General features: G+C 59.1%; 1 protein-coding gene across 1 annotated transcript in view; it reads left to right on the forward strand.

The window, feature by feature from the left end:
• Window positions 14,288–18,779, forward strand: part of HIVEP3 (human immunodeficiency virus type I enhancer binding protein 3) — a 127,587-nt gene continuing 123,095 nt past the window's right edge. The window contains 1 exon segment of the mRNA XM_021096938.1: window positions 14,288–14,341. The gene's annotated coding sequence lies outside the window, so the exon portion shown is untranslated.

Below are 18,779 nucleotides of genomic sequence, written 5' to 3' on the forward strand. Positions count from 1 at the left end.
CTAGTATCCATGGGGAGGTGGGTTCGATCCCTGGCCTCGCTCAGGGGGTTAAGGATCTGGCATTGCCGTGAGCTGTGGTGTAGGTCACAGATGCAGCTCGGATGCTGTGTTGCTGTGGCTGTGGTGTTGGCTGGCAGCTGTAGCTCTGATTCGACCCCTAGCTTGGGTACCTCCATATGCCACGGGTGTGGCCCTAAAAAAAGAAAGAAAGAAAAGCGACTGATCTGATCCCAGTATGAGGACACTATCCGGGTGGCCTGTGGCCAGGTCAGCCTGGGATGAGACCGGATGTAAGATACCTGGAAATTGGTCATTATATAAGAAGCCTATCAATGAACAGATCCGCTGTGGACTTTTTGGAGAGGTCCTGGGTTATGGGACAGGGCCCTGGGCCTTTCTCCTTTTCTCCCTGACTCTTGCCCTGAGGATTTATTCCACGTGCTCAAAACATCCCAAGCTTGAACTTGGGCCCCAAGAGCTCTGCACAGGCTGTAAGCGTGTGTCCCTTTGACCAGGGTAGGTGGCAGCAGGATCAATACATCGGGGTTCTTCAGTCTGTCTACAAGACGATGGCGAGCATGAGGGATGGAGAAAGGAGAGGAACGGGAATCCGCCTCCTTCCTCTCCGCCCACTGATTTGCTTAATGATCATTTAACAAACGTGAGGCTCGAGACTGGACCCAGGGGGCCCGGCCACGCCTCAGCTAGACCCGCTGTCCGCCGTCCTGACGCGGGCTGGGTTCATGTCTGTGTGGCATTTAATTCCCCTAACAAGCCTGTTTCTGGTTAAGCCCTGGCCACCTTTGGGGAGGCCTGGTCCCAGCCGGCTGGGCTGAGGACGAGTGCACTGGCCCGGTGTCCGAGAGGCCTGGGTTAGGGACGCAGCCCTGTGCTCCTGGGAGCACTCGATGCCTAGGCTCTCTGCACCCGAGTGTCCTTCTCTGCCAGAAAAAAGCCAACGCCACCTTCCGCCTAGGCTGGGCGAGGGTCCAGGGAGGTGCCACACGCCTGGCATCTAGCAGGACACCCAGCACGTGACGGCCTTCCTTCTCCTCCTGTCTCTCCCCACCCACCCCCAGCAGGACCCTCCCGGGCAATTTCTAATGGTCTCGTTTCCCCCAAACTGAGCGTATTCCAGACCCTCTCCCCCGAGCTCAGCACCCCATGCAGTTTAGAGTCGCAACCAAATCTGATATATTTGTATTTGGGGAGTCCCCAAAAACACCCTGCCAAATAAAGCCCCGACACTGAGCAGCTGACACCATTAGGGGTTTTTCTTTTGTTGTTGTTGTTGTTTTAAACTTTCGCCCTTAAACTGGACACAGGCTTGGTTCACTTCAAGCAGCGAGGTGCGCTGGGACTGGCCCTGGGTGTGCGCCAAAGAAATCCAGGCTGCGGTCTGGTTTCCTGCCTGCCAGCGGCGCCGAGCGCCCAGCCCTTCTGAGCCTCAGTTTCCCCTCGTGTGAAGCGGGGGCGCTCAGGCTCTCCTCCCCCAGGTTGCTGGGAGAACTGAGCGAAGTGCAGAAGCAATTAGGAGCCGAAAAGGCTGCGCCTTAAAGTGTCTGCCTCCCTCCCCCGAGCTCTGCAGTGTCTTCTCTTAAAGGACTTAGCAGTTGTTCCTCTGGGGAAACTGGCGTCCCCACCGCCTCCTGCCACCTGTGACCACCCATCTGGCCTCCGGGGGACCCCAGCCGTTCCCCACCCAGCTGTTTGGCTCTAACTGTCCTGTGGTTTTAGAGCGTCAGGCTGGCTGTTCTGGGAAGGCTCTTTCTCAGGCTGGGTCCCTAGGGCGGGAGCGGAGCCCTGACTGGGGCTGAGAAGTCGGGGGCTGGGGAGGGGCAGGGGCGGGGGGCGGGGGAGCCAGCCGGGGAGAAGTTAGGCGAAGGCTGTGTCATGTGTTTCAAGTAAGTCCGTGTCCACAAGCTGAAAGTGTGGTCTGACCTCCGTATTTTATCTGTCGGTGTTCCTGTGTGTGTCTTTCTAATTCCTCAAACCATACACGCCACTCCAGGGACTTGTAATCCATATGGTTCTGATTCCTTCACACTTAACTCATCCAAACGTTGTTCTGGGGATCTATTTGCAAATCTCTTTACATAAGCTTTTAACTCCTTCTTTCGCAAGGGCAGGGAGGTGGGGTCTCTGGGCCGGGCCCCCCCCTCTGCCGGTCTTCCCTGTGCTCTGGGCACCAGCTGCTCAGGCCCTGCCCTGAGGGCCGGGGGGGACACTGGTGGGAGATCGACCCCCCCCACTCCACCCCTTTCTGGCTGTGTGATCCCCCTCGGCTCATGGTCACCTCATCAAACCCCTTTTGATGTAAAGCCGGAGAAATAATAAGCCTCTGAAAAGGTCTAGAGGAATCAGACAAGGAAATGCAGAAGGCCTGGAGCCTGAAGACCAGTGCTGCTGTGAGAGCAGGCCAGGTCGGGTGCAGACTCCGTCTAGTGGAATCTTAGATGCCGGGTGGAGAAGCTGAGTCCAGAGAAGCAAAAGGGCGGCGTTCCCTTCGTGGCGCAGTAGCAACACATCCAACTAGGAACCATGAGGATGCAGGTTCGATCCCTGGCCTCGCTCCGTGGGTTAAGGATCTTGCGTTGCCGTGAGCTGTGGTGTCACAGCTCGGATCTGGTGTGGCTGTGGCTGTGGTGCAGGCCAGTAGCTACAGCTCCGATCAGACCCCTAGCCTGGGAATCTCCATATGTGGGTGCAGCCCTGAAAAGACAAAAATGAAAAACAGAAGGAAAAAAAAACAAAACAAAACAGAGAAGCGAAAGGAGACCCTGCCCATTGGGACGAAGGGCAGAGCAGTGGTCCCAGTGACCGGGGGGTGGGGGTGGGAGGCAAATGGCCTGAGGCCTGGAGATGCTCAGCCCAGCACTCGGGTGGGAGAGTCTAGGGAGGCCGTGTCCCCAGCGCTCCCCGAGTCTGGGGAGGTGGTGAGGGAGGGCCCTGCAGGGCCAGACAGGCCATGGCGGGAGGGGTCGGGCAGGCAGCCCTCCCGGAGTTGAGGGCCTTGGGTCACGCCTGGAAGCTGCCACCCTCACCCTTCAGAGCAGAGACTCCCAAGGCCCCTCACAGGCTCTCCCACCTGCAGGCGCCAGCCCAGGGCCTCCGCCTGGACTTAGGCCCCATGTCCCCAGCACACCCAGCATCCCTCCTTTCGCTTCCTGTCCCGCTCCCCAGGCCACATTCCCCAACACTCAGTGCTCTTTCAAGCCTTCGTTCCTCCTTGGTGGCCGTTTCTACTACTAAACACTGGCACACTCTGCCAAGCGCAGCTCAAAAGCCACCTCTTCCAAGAAGCCTTTCTGCAAAGATTTGCGAACAACCGCCCTTGCTTTGTGCTTTCCCCGTCGTGGTCTCTGGCTGAGTCCTCAGGAGGTCTTCCTGTTCCGGTGGCAGAGCCCCACTGGACCTACCACCTGGAAAGGCAGAATGGAAGTCAAAGATGGTACCCACAGGAATCCATCTCACGGCAAGGAGGACACAGAGGGCCCGGGGTGGCCCAGCGCCTGGGGCTTCCCCACGGCGAGGGCCCATTGGCCTGCTCTGACCTGGATGCCACCAATGTCTATACCTGTAGAACGGAGTTTGTTTCTCTGGCAATTCCAGACGGAGCGAATCCCAGACAGAGCTGCGTCTCTGGGGTGGAAGAGCAGATGCTTCATCTAAAATTAGGCTGCTGACTGCGACTCCATCTAGGCTGCGGGAACGGGTCTGCTTCTTACATCTGTCGTTGTGGAGTGGAGGCCAAGTGGAGCCCCTGCCTCCCTACTGAGCCTGAGTGGCAACGTGACAGCCAGCCAGGGGTCTACCTGGAGGGCTTCCCTGCCCCGCATCTGACTGACTCTTAACAAACCCCCTGAGAGGGGCCTGTCTCCTGAGAGTCCCCCTCCCCACTCCAAAAGGCCCTTAGGATCTGGGTCTGTCTGACTTTGGCATTGGGTGCATCCCCTAGGAGTTTAAATAACCCATCCAACATTCAGTCCCCACCAGCGAGGGTCCAGGCGGTGTGGATCCCAACACTGAATTCCGGCAGCCAGACAACAGGCCCGGGAGTTCCCTGGTGGTCTAGTGGTTAGGACTTGGTGTTTTCGCCACTGTGGCCGCGGTTGCATCCCTGGTCTGGGAACGTAGATCCCACATCCAGCCGCTGCCACGACCCTCCACCCCTCAAAAAAGGCCCCTAGGAATGTTGCGGGTGAAAGCCAGGGTGCCCGGCTGAAGCCGAGGAAGATGATTACTAAGAAAAATCTCTTCCTGCCTTTTCTGTGTCTGCTGTTTCCTCCTGCATTCAGGCACCCTCAGACCCTTTCATTGCCTGCCCACGCTGGGCCCTGCTCTCTGGGAAGAGCGGTGACCACTGGAGGCCCACTGTGGGGACCACGCCGACCCCATAGACTTCACTGATTTCTCGTAAAGCTACAGTTCTCACAATGGCCTACAAGGCGCCAAGTGACATGCCCAGCACGCTCACCTCAGGGCCTTTGCACCGGCTGTTCTCTGCCTATAAAGGTCTTCCCGCCATAGCTACACGACTCAGTCTTCACCTGCTTCAGGGCCTTGCTCAAGCGCCACCACCTTCTCAGAGAGGCTTCCTCTCACCCCGCTATTTAAATCTGTGAGCTTCCTCCCACCGCTGCGTTCTCAATTCCCTTACTCTGTCCTGCCGCGTACTTTCCGCGGGATACGGAACATGTAAGTACACGTGTTAGTCCCTCATTTATTTGGTCTCATCTTTTTGTTTTGTTTTGTTTGTAGGGCCACACCCTCGGCATATGGAAGCGCCCAGCCTAGGGATCCAATTGGAGCTACAGCTGCCGGCCTACACCACAGCCACAGCAACGCTGGATCCTTCACCCACGGAGCAAGGCCAGGGATTGAACTGCAACCTCATGGTTCCTAGTCGGAGTTGTTTTCGCTGCGCCGCAGTGGGAACTTCTATTTGGTTTCTTTCTTGTCAGGGGCTTCCCTCTAGAAGGTGGCTCCGTGGGGACAGGGCTTCTTGTCCGTTTTGTTCACTGAGATACTTGGTCTCAGTCCCCACAGCAGGGCCTGGCCTGTGGGAGGTGTTCGCTGACCCTCTGTTGGGGAATGCACCTGTCAGGTGAGGCAGCGGCTCCTGGACTGAGGCCCTCCGTCCTTGGCCCCTCTGCTGTCGGGACTGCCTCTGGGTCCTCTTCAGGCCCCATTCGCTCATCTGGTAACTGGGGCTGCCGGTCCCTCTCCTGCCACGAAGGTGGCATGAGAGTATGGGTGCGATTGCACCCAAAGCCGTCCGGGCTGCCCACATAAGTGTGGGGTGGCTGTTTGTTGAGCTCACACATGGAGCACCTATAGGGCTCGGGGCTAAGTGCCGGGGGTCCCCAGAAGAGTGACCACCTGTGTCCAGGTACATAGGGGTTCTCCCAGGCCAGTGGGGCCAGCTCCCCTTTGGGGAGAATTATTGGACAAAAGGGACTCCAAAAAAGGGAATGTGGGGCCCTCCCAAGCTTGGGGAATTTCTCCCTGAGCCTCCTGTATTAGTCAGGGTCCTCTAGAGAATCAGAACCTAGGCCACACACACACACGGACACACACACACACACAGCCCTACATATGTATCAGAAACAGGGTATATATCGTCCAGCAGAAACCGTCACAACCACGTAAGTCACCTACATTTCAATAAAACTGTAAAACGTGAAAAACACCGCGCTCAGAAAGGAACGAGGATGTGTGTGCATCTCGCGCGTGCACGAGAGAGAGACCGAGCCTTGTTGCAAGGCTTGGCTTGTGTGGCTATGGAATTCCAAACCCTGAGGCGTCCCAAGACCTGCTGCTGGCGAGCTGGAGACCGGGAGAGCCACTGGTCTAGGTTTCCGTCTGCAAGCCAGCAAGCCTGCTGTCTCAGTTCCTGCCCAAAGGCTGGAAGAAGCCAATGTCCCAGCTCCATCCGGCCCAGGGGTTCCCTCTCAGCCTTCTTGTTCTATTCAGGTCTTCAGGGGGTTGGAGGCGGCCCCTCACACTGGGGAGGGCAGTCTGCCTCACTCGGTCTCTCGATTTGAATGTTAACCTCATCCAAGAACACCCCACACAGCCACACCCAGAATAGCGTCTGCCCAAGTCCTGGGCACCCTGGGGCCCAGTCCATCTGACACAGAAGATTACCCACCACGCCCCCGTCCCCACTCCCAGATTGCCGTCGGTTCTTCATCTCCAAGCCCACACGCAGCCACCAAATCTGCGTGCTCACCTTTCCCTCCCCAGAACCCTGGCTCTCCTACCCTGCCACCCTTGGGGGCATCGCCTCTGCTCCCAAGCTCCCCTGACCCAGCTCCTTCTAAGTGGTACCCACTAGATGCCCCCAGATGCTTGCTGGGATTCTCATCCCATCAGATTCAGGGTAGGGTTGAAGGACGGGTTGCAGAGAATCCGCAGGAAGGCCTGGGGGAGACGGCCCTTGGAGGGCTGGTTTCCAGGCTGGAAGGAGCATGGCTGCCTGGGTTAAGTGCCTGGAGCTCCTGAGAGATCCGTGGGCTTCTCCCGGCGCCTCCAGGCAGAGGGGCCAACACTGCCTCGTTCCCCATGGGAGGTATGGGAGGAGGCCAGTCGGGGGCCGTGTATGGTGAACACCTACTGTGTGCCAGGCATAGACCCTCGGAGCTCTCCCAGCCTGGTGGGGGCTTCAGACACAAATACTCTAATGTGGTAAATGCTCCGATGATACATGCAGAGCAAGCTCCAACAGGGTGGGCGGGGCTTTTAAGTCTACTGAGGTGGGGGCTGAAAAAAATAAGAGAGACGGAACATTTGAAGGAGGCCATAGGATGCGTCCACTACGGAGTCAGGAAGAGTTAACGGGCAGCTGAAGGGAAGAGCGGGTCCGCTGGGAGAGGAGGAGAAGGAAGGAGGAGGATGAGGCAGAGGGAAGGGCACGAGCAAACGTGTGCAGTGGGGTCGTTCCTGGACTTCCCGTCGCGGCGCGGCGGAAACCAGTCCAACTAGGAACCATGAGGTTGCAGGTTCGATCCCTGGCCTTGCTCAGTGGGTTAAGGATCTGGTGTTGCTGTGAGCTGTGGTGTAGATCACAGATGCGGCTCGGATCCTCCATGGCTGTGGCTCTGGTGCAGACCAGTGGCTATAGCTTCAATTTGACCCCTAGCCTGGGAACCTCCATATGCCATGGGTGAGGCCCTAAAAAAGCATGAAAGAAAGGAAGAAAGAAAAGAAGGAAGGAAGGAAGGAAGGAAGGAAGGAAGGAAGGAAAGAAGAAAGAGAGAGAGAGAGAGAGAGAGAAAGAAAGAAAGAAAGAAAGAAAGAAAGAAAAAGAAAGAAAGAAAAAGAAAGAAAGAAAGAAAAGAAAGAAAGAAAGAAAGAAAGAAAGAAAGAAAGAAAGAGAAAGAAAGAAAGAGAGAAAGAAAGCTCCTACTGTGTTTGGGGAATTAGTAAGCGACCTTGCCCAGGCCAGCCCCTCCTGGCAGGGGGACTCCAAGGCTGAAGGCTGCAGCATTAGGGGTCTCACCACCCACCCAGAGAGATCAGAGAGGCCGCAGAGGAAGGGGACTTGAGCGGGGGTGAAGCGAGACCGTTTCTAGATGTGTCTTTGCTGTTGGTAGATGGAGGTTCCAAAAATTAACTTTCAAACCAGGCCCCGCCCTTTCCCACGCTCGCGTCTCTTTCCTGTGGCTCCTGTATCGCTGCTTTGATTCTCTCTTCTCATGGTTATTTTCCAAGGATGTAGGTCCTCTCTGGAACCAGGCTGTCAGAGACACAGGCCCTGGCGGGCCTTACTGGTCTCGCCCTGGGACTCCTTCCTGCCCACCCCCGCCCACCCCCAGCCCCTCACCCTGGGCTGGCCGCATGGCTGGCAGCAGTCACTGGTGAATAAAAGTCCCACAAGGAGAGAAGACTGTAAGGCCATCCCAGAACTTCCCTTTTCGCCTTGAGGCTCCTGAAACTTTTTCTTTCTTTTTTCTTTCTTTTTTTCTTCTTTTTAGGGCCACACCTGCAGTATATGGAAGTTCCCAGACTGGGGCAGAATGGGAGCTGCCGTTGCTGGCCTACACCGCAGCCACAGCAACACCGAATTCGAGCCACATCTTCGAGCTGTGCTGCAGCTCACGGCAACACTGGATCCTTAACGCACTGAGTGAGGCCAGGGATCCAGCCTGCATCCTCACCATCACCATGTCGGGTTCTTAACCCATGAGCCACAGCAGGAACTCTCTGAAACTTTTTCTCGTCATACGTGGTACTGTTTATTTGTCTTCATGCCTAGGGGGTGTGATTAACTTCTCATTTCCTCCCCTCCCTCCTGTCTGAGCCACCGTCAAGGACTGAGCTTTAGGCATCAGGGTGCCCTCTAAAGAGCTTGAGTGGAGCTGGGGGAAGGGGCCCCCTTTATCTGCTACGTGCCAGCTTCTGTTCTTGATGCTCACAAGGCACTGGCTCCTTTCGTTTCATCAGCTCTCATTTGATCGGCATAATCCTTTCCTGAGATGCGGTATTCTCCCCATTTCACAGATGTGAAAACTAAGCCTCGGGGGTATTAAGCAGCTAGTAAGTGTCAGAGCCTGGATCCGCACGCAGACTGCCTTGGTGCAAAAGCCTTAGAAGCTGGTGCTCTCCTGCCGCCTCGCCCCTTGGCAGGCGCGAAGCCATGCTCAGAGGAAAGAGCAGTAATTATTCATGATCTTGCAAGTTGGCCCCTGGCTTGGGGGAAACCTGTTCTCACAGCTGCCAGGGGAGTGTGTGGCTTGACTAATCTTCTGATTTCCTGGAACCAGAGGCTCCACCCTCCCCACCTGGGGCTCACTGGGCCCTGTGGGAGTCCCCAGAAGTGCTGGCAAAAAGCCAGCATGAGGCAGACACAGGGTTCAGGCGGGGCCGAAGGCTCAGGGTGAAGCGTAGGAAAAGAGGAAGCGTCTGTCCTTTGGGAAAAACCAGTCAGTGGGCTGGAGGTCGCGTGGCCTCTTGGAGCTGTTTACGGGGCAGGATGGCCAGAGGGGCAGAAGTCTGTCCTTATAGCATGAGCGGAGTCCCTGTGACGGGCCCGGCAGTGAGTAGGACGGGGCTGTGCACCGAGCTGCAGAAGCTAAAGGGGCTGCAGCTACATGGCTGAAGTGACTGCCCGGAGTGGGGCACAGGCAGCACAGTCTGTGCCACGTGCTGGAGGGGCACAGAGAAGGAAGCAGCCAGGGCCACCTGGGGAACCAGGGAGGCTTTCACAAGGGGCCTCTGGGCTGGCCTGGAAGGCTGCATGGGAGCCAGCCAAGCCGTGAATGGGGGGAACCGTACGGGGGCTGGAAGGTGCCAGATGCACTGGGCAGGCTCGGAAACAGTGAGCCATTCTGTGTGGTGGGCACACAGGGAGGGGGCAGGGGCGGGGCGGTTGGGCGCGTGAGCCGAGGCTGTTACAAGAGGCACGAGAAGGTAATTTAGCTGGGCAGGGATCCACCTGAACTTGTCTTCGAGCCTTCCGCTAATTCGGGACTAGCTTGAAGGGGGCGATGGGCCAGGGGCCAGGGAGGAGGCTGTGGTGGGGAGGAAAGGACTGGCGGCCTGGCCTGGGGCAGCAGAGATGGAGAAGGGCTTCGGGCGCAGGCCTGGGCTGCTGGATGCCCTTAATGAAGACAGACCATAGGGGAGGAACAGGGTTCTGGGTCACACCAGGGGCCCAAAGTACCAGTTGCGACTGTTTATTGAGCGCCCACGAGGTGCCAGGTTCTCCGCCACGGGCTCTATTGCAACTCCTTGTCAGATCTTCAGAGCAGCCCTTTGAGATGAGGAAGCCAAGACCCACAGCTCCGTGTACACACGCCCAGGGTCACCCAGCGAAAGCGGGGCTCTGAGGCCCGTGCCGTTACCCCAGCATCAGATTAAGGACAAGCCAAGTGCCTGACTTGAGTCCAGGAGTCAGAAACACAGCCCTCAGGCAGGGGAGGGCGCTTGGGGCTGAGTCCACTGGGACCTCAGGAGGTGAGCTCCACAAACTGCGAGAGTCCCCGGGTCTCTGTCCCAGGAGAGAGACGGCTGCCTGTCTGAGACAGCACCCCCACCTGGGAGTTCCCATTGTGGCCAGCAGGTTACAAACCGGACTAGTATCCATGAGGATGCAGGTTTGATCCCTGGCCTCAAGCTCAGTGGGTTAAGGATCCAGCATGGCCGTGAGCTGAGGTGTAGGTTGCAGATGCAGCTCCGATCCCACCTGGCTGTGGCTGTGGCTGTGGCCGGCAACTGCAGCTCGGATCCGACCCCTAGCCTGAGAACTTCTATATGCTGCAGGTGCAGCCCTAAAAAGCAAAAAAAAAAAAAAAAAAAAAAAAAAGAGAGAGAGAGAGAGAGAGCACCGCCACACACACACACACACACACACACACACACACACACACACACAAATAATAAAACAACACAAATATCTGGGTCCAGAAAATCATAGCCATGGAGGAACAGGAGGGTGGAGAGGGATGGCTGGTAAGTACAGGGCCCAAACATAAATCACCTGGAGAGCCTACGGGGTGGGTTGCTCAGCCCCACCTTGAAAGCTCCCCCAAGGAGACTCCCGCAGCCCCTACTCCTTAGGAGCCACGGTGTGTTCTCTCTAAAACTCTATCTGTAGTTTGGCTGTTGGGGTTGGAAACAACATTTCACGGAAAGACAGCCTCCTAGATGACACATCAGATGCCAACCATATCCCCTGCGCCAATGGCATTTAGTCTGTAAAGCCTCTACAGTGTGATGCTGGCTTCACAGCCGAACCAAGCCCCGTGCATGTGTGCGCGTACGTGTGTGGTGTTTCCATGGAAACAAGCGTTCAGCAAGCTAGCCTGGGACACCTGGACCACAATCTTCCTGAATTGTAGCCCCAGAAGTAGAAGGAATCTTCTCTCTCACCTCGTGTGCCCCCCGCCCTGCCCCAAGCTTGGCAGAGAGCCCTGCAGCGTTTAGCAAGTTGCACTGGGATAATCGTCCTACCTGCCAGGCTCCATCCTTGGAGAGCGCGTCTAGAACATAGGTTTGTGTGTTGCACGTTCCCAGAACAGGGAAGGAGCCTGATTCATGTTTGAGGAATGAAGGAATGTGGGAAAGCCCCCAGGGCCGAGCTCTGGGAATTTCTCAAGACCTGGCCCCGTTCGCCGCAGGGGAAGGGCTGATAGGAAAGATCTGGCACCTGGCACCACCTGTCTTCTCACCTAGGGTCTGTCCAGCTGCAGAGTGGGAAAGATGCCCAGGGCCTGGGGTGGGGTGGGGGGTGGCTCACGGAGTGGCGCCGTGTCCCTGAGCTCTGAGGCTGGAGTTCTCAAGACCTTCTGGCCTCGGGAGAGGATTGGCACCAGGACTGGGATGAGGGCTGAGGCTCAAGGCGGGGACAGGGGGCTTCGTCATAGGAGAAGCCGACGTGCCTGGCCTGGAGGACGGCCACAGCGGGATGACGTGTGTGGCTTGCGGAGGAAGGAGCAAGATCTTTGGAGAGCTCCGGGGAAGGCGCTGTGCCTGGCACTGTGTCTGGCGCAATGAAGGGGCTCAATAAACACGCTTTCCTATCCCTTCCCTTCCCCTCGGCCGTCCCCAGGCAGGCCTGTGTGTTTGAGGGATGGGAGTGGCCCAGGCTGCCTCGATGGAGCCGCAGAGGAATTTGCTGAGAGAAAGGAGGGGGAAGACAAATCCCAAGCCACAGGAAGTTGGAACAAGGGAGCCAGCCGAGGAAAGGGCCTCGGCGGGGCAGCTGTGGCAGGGCTGGCACACTGGCCCAGCTTCCCAAGCATCCCGTCCAGTCCGGCTGGAAACCCACCTTCCTCCCCAGCCCCTAGGCAGGGCCCCTGGCACCCCAGCTACAGCTCTGAGTTGGATCATCCTGCCCCCCCTGTGGTTAGTTTGTCTTTCGATTTTACCCCCAGGATCATTCATTCATCAGACAAACATTTGTGAGCCTCTCCGTGTTGGCAGGAGAGAAGAATCAGGGTGGAAAGCGAGCGGCAGCTTCCGCGACGGGCTCTCTCGGCTGACCGCACCTCGGGGGCGATGCACAGGAGGGCGACTAAATCCACTGGGCCGTTCCAGTTGGGCAGGGCCACCCCTCAAAGCCGGAGGAGGGCACTCGCCCTGGGGCAGGAGCAAGGCCGTCCTCTGAGCCTTTATGCAAATGACAAAATGTCACCCCTCCGGGCATATGAATTAGAACAAGACACCCACTTGCCCCCACCTGGAACTGCTCCCAGCCTGGAACAGTGAGCAGGGCAGAGAGGGCGGAGCAGGAGTGGAGTGAGTGGCAGGGCCCTGTCCCGCAGGGCGCTGTGTCTCAGCTGTCCTAATCAGGGGAAGGCTTATGTCAAGGGCAGGCTTGACTCGGGGTGTGAAGGACAGCAGGAGGCATAGAGAGGGCCTTTCAGACAGAGGAAAGTCTGTGCAAAGACCTCCAAAATTGAAAGCTGGTGGAAGGCTGGGGAGAGAGCTGGCAAAAGGCTCGGAGGGCTGCGCGGCGCTGGATGCAGCTGGTCGATGGGGCCTTGCGTGCCAGATCAGGGAGTGTGGGCCTTCCCTGTGGGGCTTTGTCAGAAAGGGGACGACCCAATTAGAGCTGGGCCGGAGCTGCGGGAGCTGGTGGAAGGTGGGGAGACGGGCGGTGGCGGTCAACAAAACAGCTGGAGCCTTGGCAGCTGGCCAGCGGGTGTGCAATTGTGTGTGTGAGTGTGCGGGCCCAGGGAGTATCCAGCTGCCATCCCACCTCCCTGCAAGCCCTGGGGCCGAGGTCTCCCTGCCAGGTGCCTAGGAGTGCAGTTCGCCTTGGGAAGCTGGGGTTTCTCCGTGGAAGCGGGCCCTCTGGGAGGAGGCTGTCTGCTCTACCCTGGCTTTGGAGGGAGGCTGGAAGCTCTGCCAGAAGCTGCTGTGTGGGGAAGGCACAGAAGTCCCTCGCCCTGTCCCCCAGGGCCTAGACGGTGTCCAGACAGAGGGAGCTGCTCCCCTGTGACGGGCAAGGCCTTGAACTTGAGGCCAGCCCTTTGGAGCCAGAGGCCCGCGGCCTCCAAGGCCTTTTGGGAAGCCCTGGTCAGCTTAGCGGTCAGTCACCCTGTGGGGCCTTGAACATCTGTCACCCGAAGAGGGAGTGACTCCTTCCCTTGGCACCCTGGCCATTTAGCTTGCCTCACTTTGTCCTGACTTTGGCCCCAGGCTCCATAACTTCCTGGGGCTGCTGCCGGCCAGCCCAGGCCAGGCCTGGAGTCGCCCGACCCAGGATCGGCCCTGGTGCCGCAGCGCTGACCTCGGGAGGCTCACCTGACAGGGCTGAGCCTCCGGGGCCGCAACTGCAGCCCACAGGTCCTGGCGAGGTCTCCAGGCCTTGGCCAGTCTGCGCCCTCGGGAAGCAGGCTGGTGGGGGCCCGCGGAGGGGCGCGCGGGAGCCTGGACCCACGTGACTCAGGGCCCGCGCCCTGGGATCTGGTGGCTTCTGGTAAAGTCGGGCCATTGGGAAGCCCCGGGGTGCCCCCACCCCAGGCCCCAGGCTGCAGCCCCAGGAGCCCGGCCAGGCCCGCCCCGCCCAGAGCGCGAGAAGGCAGAAATATTCCCGCCTGGGGAGGCACGGGCTTCCCGGAGCGGAGCGGGGCTGGCCCCGGAGAGGACAGCGGGGAGCGCGCCCTTTGGGGACGACGAGGGACGCCCGCCAGGCCGGGTGCGGCCCAGGCGGGGCCCCAGCGGCGGCGGCGGCGGCGAGCAGGGCTTCCCTGCCTGCCCTTCCCGGAGGGCCCGGGAGGAAATGACAGCGCGGGAGCCGGGGCGGGCGCGGAGGGCGGGGCGGTGCCCAGAGTGACACGGCCTGTCACCGTGGAGGCCGCCGCGCAGACCCTCCCGCGGCCGCCGGGAGCCTGGGATTCCCCCGACGCCCCCCGCCCCCCGCCCCGGCGGCCGCCCGGACCCGGACCCGGACCCGGAGCCGGAGCCGGAGCCGGAGGCGGTCGCGCGGGGACCCCCAGCGGCTGGCCGCGAGGCCGAGCACGCCGGGGCCGAGCTGGCCGGAGAGGCGCCCTGCGCGGGCGCGCGGGGTCCCCCGGGCTCGGCGACAGGAAACTCTGCGGAGTGAATGGAAAGAAGTGGGTGGTCCGGGCCCTGCGACTTCCCCTGACATCACTGCCCAAATAAGGAGCTTCCAAGCGGCCGCGGGGCGGCCCGGAGCCGCGCCCGCCGCCGGTGCCCGCCCGCCAGCCCGCCCCGCGCCCACCCCGCGCCGCGTGGGCCGCCAGCGAGCGCCCCGGGCACCGCCGGGCGGAGCCGAGCCGGGCGGAGCCGAGCGAGCGGGCGCTGCCGAGCGGCGCGGAGGCCGGGCGCGCAGCCCAGCGCGGAGCAGCGGCGTCGCGGCCGCCGGCAGGTAAGCAGCGAGCGCCCGCGCCCCGCGCCCCGCCGCGGCCTGGCAGCTCCGAGCCCGGCCCCGCCGAGCGCGCCGGCCGCCGGGCGGGCAGCGCGGCTGGTGGGAGAGGGCTGGGCACGGGCGCGCGTGCCGGGGAGCGTCGGGCCAACTCCCGGGACCTCCGGGACTTCGCCGCCGCCCGGGGGTGCCTGGTGCACGCGCTCTCCGCCGGCGTTTCCCAGATGCTACTTCTGTCTGTCACCGCCCCGGGGTGACACCGGCGTTCCCGCGTTCACACTTCGCTCGCGCACCAGCGCCTGGCACAGCCCCACGGGGCCCTCGTGCCCAGAGCAGACCCGCACCCCACCTCGCCTCCCTGGCCTCGCGCTGCCGGACGCCGTGGGCCGGGTGGGAACCGCTGAATGGCTCTGGCAGCCCTGGCCACTCTTCCCCCTGGAGGCGGTGGCAGTTTCAGAGTGTCACGGCCGACCGGCCTTGGGCTCCTTAGGCGGCGGATCGGGAGTGAGTTCAACTAGCATGGCTCTGGCTCTTCCCGCCCCCACCCCCCTTGCGGAGCGGCACCTGGCATCAGGGGTGCAGCCAGCTGGCCGGGGGGCGCTGTACCTGGCGTGGTCTGGAGGGTGTGGTGGCTGGCAGAGAGCTCCTCCCGGCCTCCCAGCCTGGGTGTTTCCAGAGCAGCTCTCCCTCCCTGGGCTTTTCTCTGAGCACCCTCCCCTCCCTCTCAGCAACCAGGGCAGGGTGCCTGGGATCCTGACAGCAGTGGGATCCCGGGCTGCAGAACAGGTGCAGGTGTGTCAGCCTTGGCATCTGGCAGAGAGCTCTGCCGAGTGGCTGCAGTTGCTTATCTGTAAAATGTAGAGTCTAGTTATGGACGCTTTGATCAAGGTCACAGGGGAAAATGATAAAGGCGAGTCGTGGACCCGTCCCTTAGTGCCTCGGGACAGATTCCTTGATCACTTTGGGGCTGCGTTTTATCATCTGGAAAATGGGTGTGCGCGGCCTCAGGGAGAATGGAGATCGTGTCGGTGAAAACGTCTGTAATTATTCTGTAATTATAACGTCCTGGGCACATGCCAGCCCTGTGGTCTCGATGATCCTGGGCTGCCCTTTGTCATGGCTCTGCTCTGCGACTGAGGAAACCCAGCGCCATTTCGGTTATATCATCTGCAAGAAAGGGGGTCTTGTTAAGTGTCCTGCTAGCAGATCCCCCAAGGTGTGTTCTGTGGGACATCTGAAAGCTGTGCCACAAGCAAGATTTCCCTACGCTGAGTCTGGCAGATTCTGCAAGCTCTCTGTAACCCTCCTGGCCAATCGCGATATGGGCAAATTAAAGGCTCTGAGAAGTACTGCAATAGACGGACCTGTTTAACTTTGTCAAATCCAGCATTTCCCTGGTTGACCCTGTAGCCCTTTTTGGGTTACACATGCTTGCTCTCCAAGGATGCAGTGCCTCTGGAGCTACCAGTACACATGATGTTTCAAAGTTCTCCTTGCTTTCTTTCTTTTTGTGTGTGTGTGTGTCTTTTTAGGGCTGCATTTGCGGTTTATGGAAGTTCCCAGGCTACAGGTCAAATTAGAGCTACAGCTGCCGGCCCGGGCCATAACCACAGCAACACCAGATCTGAGCCACGTCTGTGACCTACACCATAGCTCACAGCAACCCTGGATCCTTACCCCACTGAGCAAGGCCAGGGATCGAACTCACATAGTTGGGTTCATTACCGATGAGCCACGCCAGGAGCTCCTCTACTTGCCTTCTTGAATGAAGAGTAAGAGAAGCCCAGAGGAGTTGAGCGCCCTCTCTGAGATCACAGCTGAACAGTGGCCCAAGATCCCCCAATAGTTAGTGGTAAAGCAGGGACCAGAACCCAGACTCGTCATCCAGGGCTGGCTCCCCGTTCAGGGACATCCAGAAGTTGACAGTTCTCTCCTGGAACCAGTCTTGCTGCTTTTCTGTGAACACTCGACAGAATATGTTTGGCAAACAAGGATTTAAATGATTTCAGTGGTGAGCAGGGACCTCCTAGGCTTCATTTGCTTGGAAGATTTTGACATGTAAAGTTCCACCAGAGATGGAAGCTGCGGTGAACAGTAATGGCCCCCATCACCACACACACACACACACACACACACACACACACACACACACGCACATGCACACGCACACATGCACACACGTGTACCCCTACTCACTCATAAGTGTACTTCTAAACACAAATCCCTCTCTCCCTACTCACTCACCCATGCTCACACACTTGACCCCGTAAACTCGTTCACACATGGACCCCTGCACACACACATACACACACACACGCTCCTACATAGGCATGCACACACTCACTCCCCTGTGTTCTATACATGCACAATCCACTCCTGAACACACTCACACACATGCACATCCTGTTGTGCTCTAGGCTGCAGCCAGGAGGCACTCAGAGCAATGGGCTTGTCCCCTTGTCCTCCCGTCCCGAGAGCTGAGAGGGAGTGTGGCGCCAGCTCCCCACGGTGGGTATTGAGGAGGTGAGCAGGGCCGGTCTCGTGTTTGCATTTCCCCAGGGTTTTCCGGAGTCTCCAGTTTTCCGCGGGCACCTATCCCCCAGCTTTTTTTAGGTCAGCTGTTGTCTGGTCACACATGATGACCAGCTCTGGCTTCTGTTGCGCTGTTTGTTTTAATCAGCTGTCCGAGCTCGGTTAGGACAAGGACTTTATCTGATTAGTTGGATTGGAATCCCCAGCTCCTAGCAGCGCGCCTGGCACAGAGGAGACGTTCAATAAGCATTTATTGAATGACTGAGTGAGCGAGCGATGAGGGAGCAAGGGACCGCTGGCTGCTAGGACTCTCGCGACCCAAACCGCCCTCCAGGAGGATTCAGCATCCGGGCTGTTTGCCCAGTGCCTGCTGGGACCTAGGCACCTTTCTGGGGATTAAGGCAATGAAAATGAGTTAATCCGGTGGTCATGGAGCCAGCATTCCCGTGGGAAGAGAGAGAACGGAGAGTAACGGACAAGATAATGCTCACTGGTGACACACACTATCAAGAAAGTCAAATAAAGCAGCGTGGTGGGGAGGGCCAGCGGGGGTGGGGGCTCAGGTGGGGCCTCCGCTGTCCTCTCTGAGGAGCTGGCGTTTGCGCTGAGACCCGAGTGATGGAAAAGTGATATAGCCACGCCAAGATCAGGGACCAGAGTGTTCCAAGCAGACGACCGGCAGGTACGAAGGCCCCACAATGTAAGGGAGCTGGGCTGAGGGTCGGCAGAGAGACCACCCCTGCAGCCCCTGCTGGTCCCCTGACCAGTGAGTGCCCTTTGGAGGGGGCAGTGGCTGGTGTCTGGTCTGGGACCTGATCACCTTCCTGGTTCAATCACAAAAGCCAGACTTGGTGCACCCTGGGCTTTGGGGCTGAGCGGCCTCTGCCATCTCAGAGGGCTGCCCTCTCGTCTTGTGCAGCCCCCACTCCTATAAATGAGGAGAGGGTCGGGCTCCTAAGACCCCTCCCGGCTCTGCCGTAGCGGAATCGGATGCTCTGAGTGCTGGAGGGTCACCCCGGTTCAGGTGGTCCACCTGGAGGATCGGGAGTTGGTCGTGCCGTGTCCGTTATTAATAACCACGATATCATACGCCCGTGCGGCCCGACGCGCTGCAGAGCACTCTCTCCTGTTACCCCTTCGCTCTGTGCACTGAGCTGCCAGAGGGGGAGGGCCACGAACGGGGCATGGTGGCGGTGGCTGGAGGGACCTCAGATACCGCCGCACGCTGCTGCGGGCTCGGCCCAAGCCGCTTCACCTCGGAAGCCCTGCTTCCCCCCCCTGCCGAGCAGGGTGCAGCAAGGCCGACCCCTGAGGCCCTGGATTGTGAGAAGCAGCGTGCCCGGGCCCTGGCCTGTCACCGTAGGCACTTCGTAGCTATTGGTTCCCATTTTACAGGTGAGGAACCCAAAGCCAAGAGCAGGATGGCGTTTCTGGTCCATTTCTGTATCTTTAGTCTTCTCAGCCCTGGGCTTTGAATGTCTGTTTTGTCGAATGATTTGCCTAAGGTTGCACGGCTAGTGCAGGTCAGAACGAGGACTCAAACCCAGGGCATTGGGCTGCCAAGTTCTCTTCGTAAGCATCTCCGTGTTTGGGAAGATGCTTGGCATGGTCGATAAGGACAGACCTGCACACCCCGTCTGCGGACGATCAGAATTACCGTTGCTTGGTCGAGAATCCTGGCTGGGGCGGTCTCAGGTTCTGAGGCACGCGATCCTGTGTAAACCATTCAGCGAATGTCCTAAGAAACATGCTGAAACCTTCTGGACGAGGCTGTGGATGCGGAAGACTCCCCTCCTGAGACTTGAGAGCAGCGGTGTAAGCCAGGGTGTCCTTTGCTGTCCCCTGAGGGCTTGTGACAGTTCCGAGTTCTACCCCAACTGTCTACCTCAGAGCTTCTAGGGATGGCATC

This window comes from Sus scrofa, chromosome 6 (genome assembly GCF_000003025.6).
Source record: "Sus scrofa isolate TJ Tabasco breed Duroc chromosome 6, Sscrofa11.1, whole genome shotgun sequence".
Taxonomy (NCBI): domain Eukaryota; kingdom Metazoa; phylum Chordata; class Mammalia; order Artiodactyla; family Suidae; genus Sus; species Sus scrofa.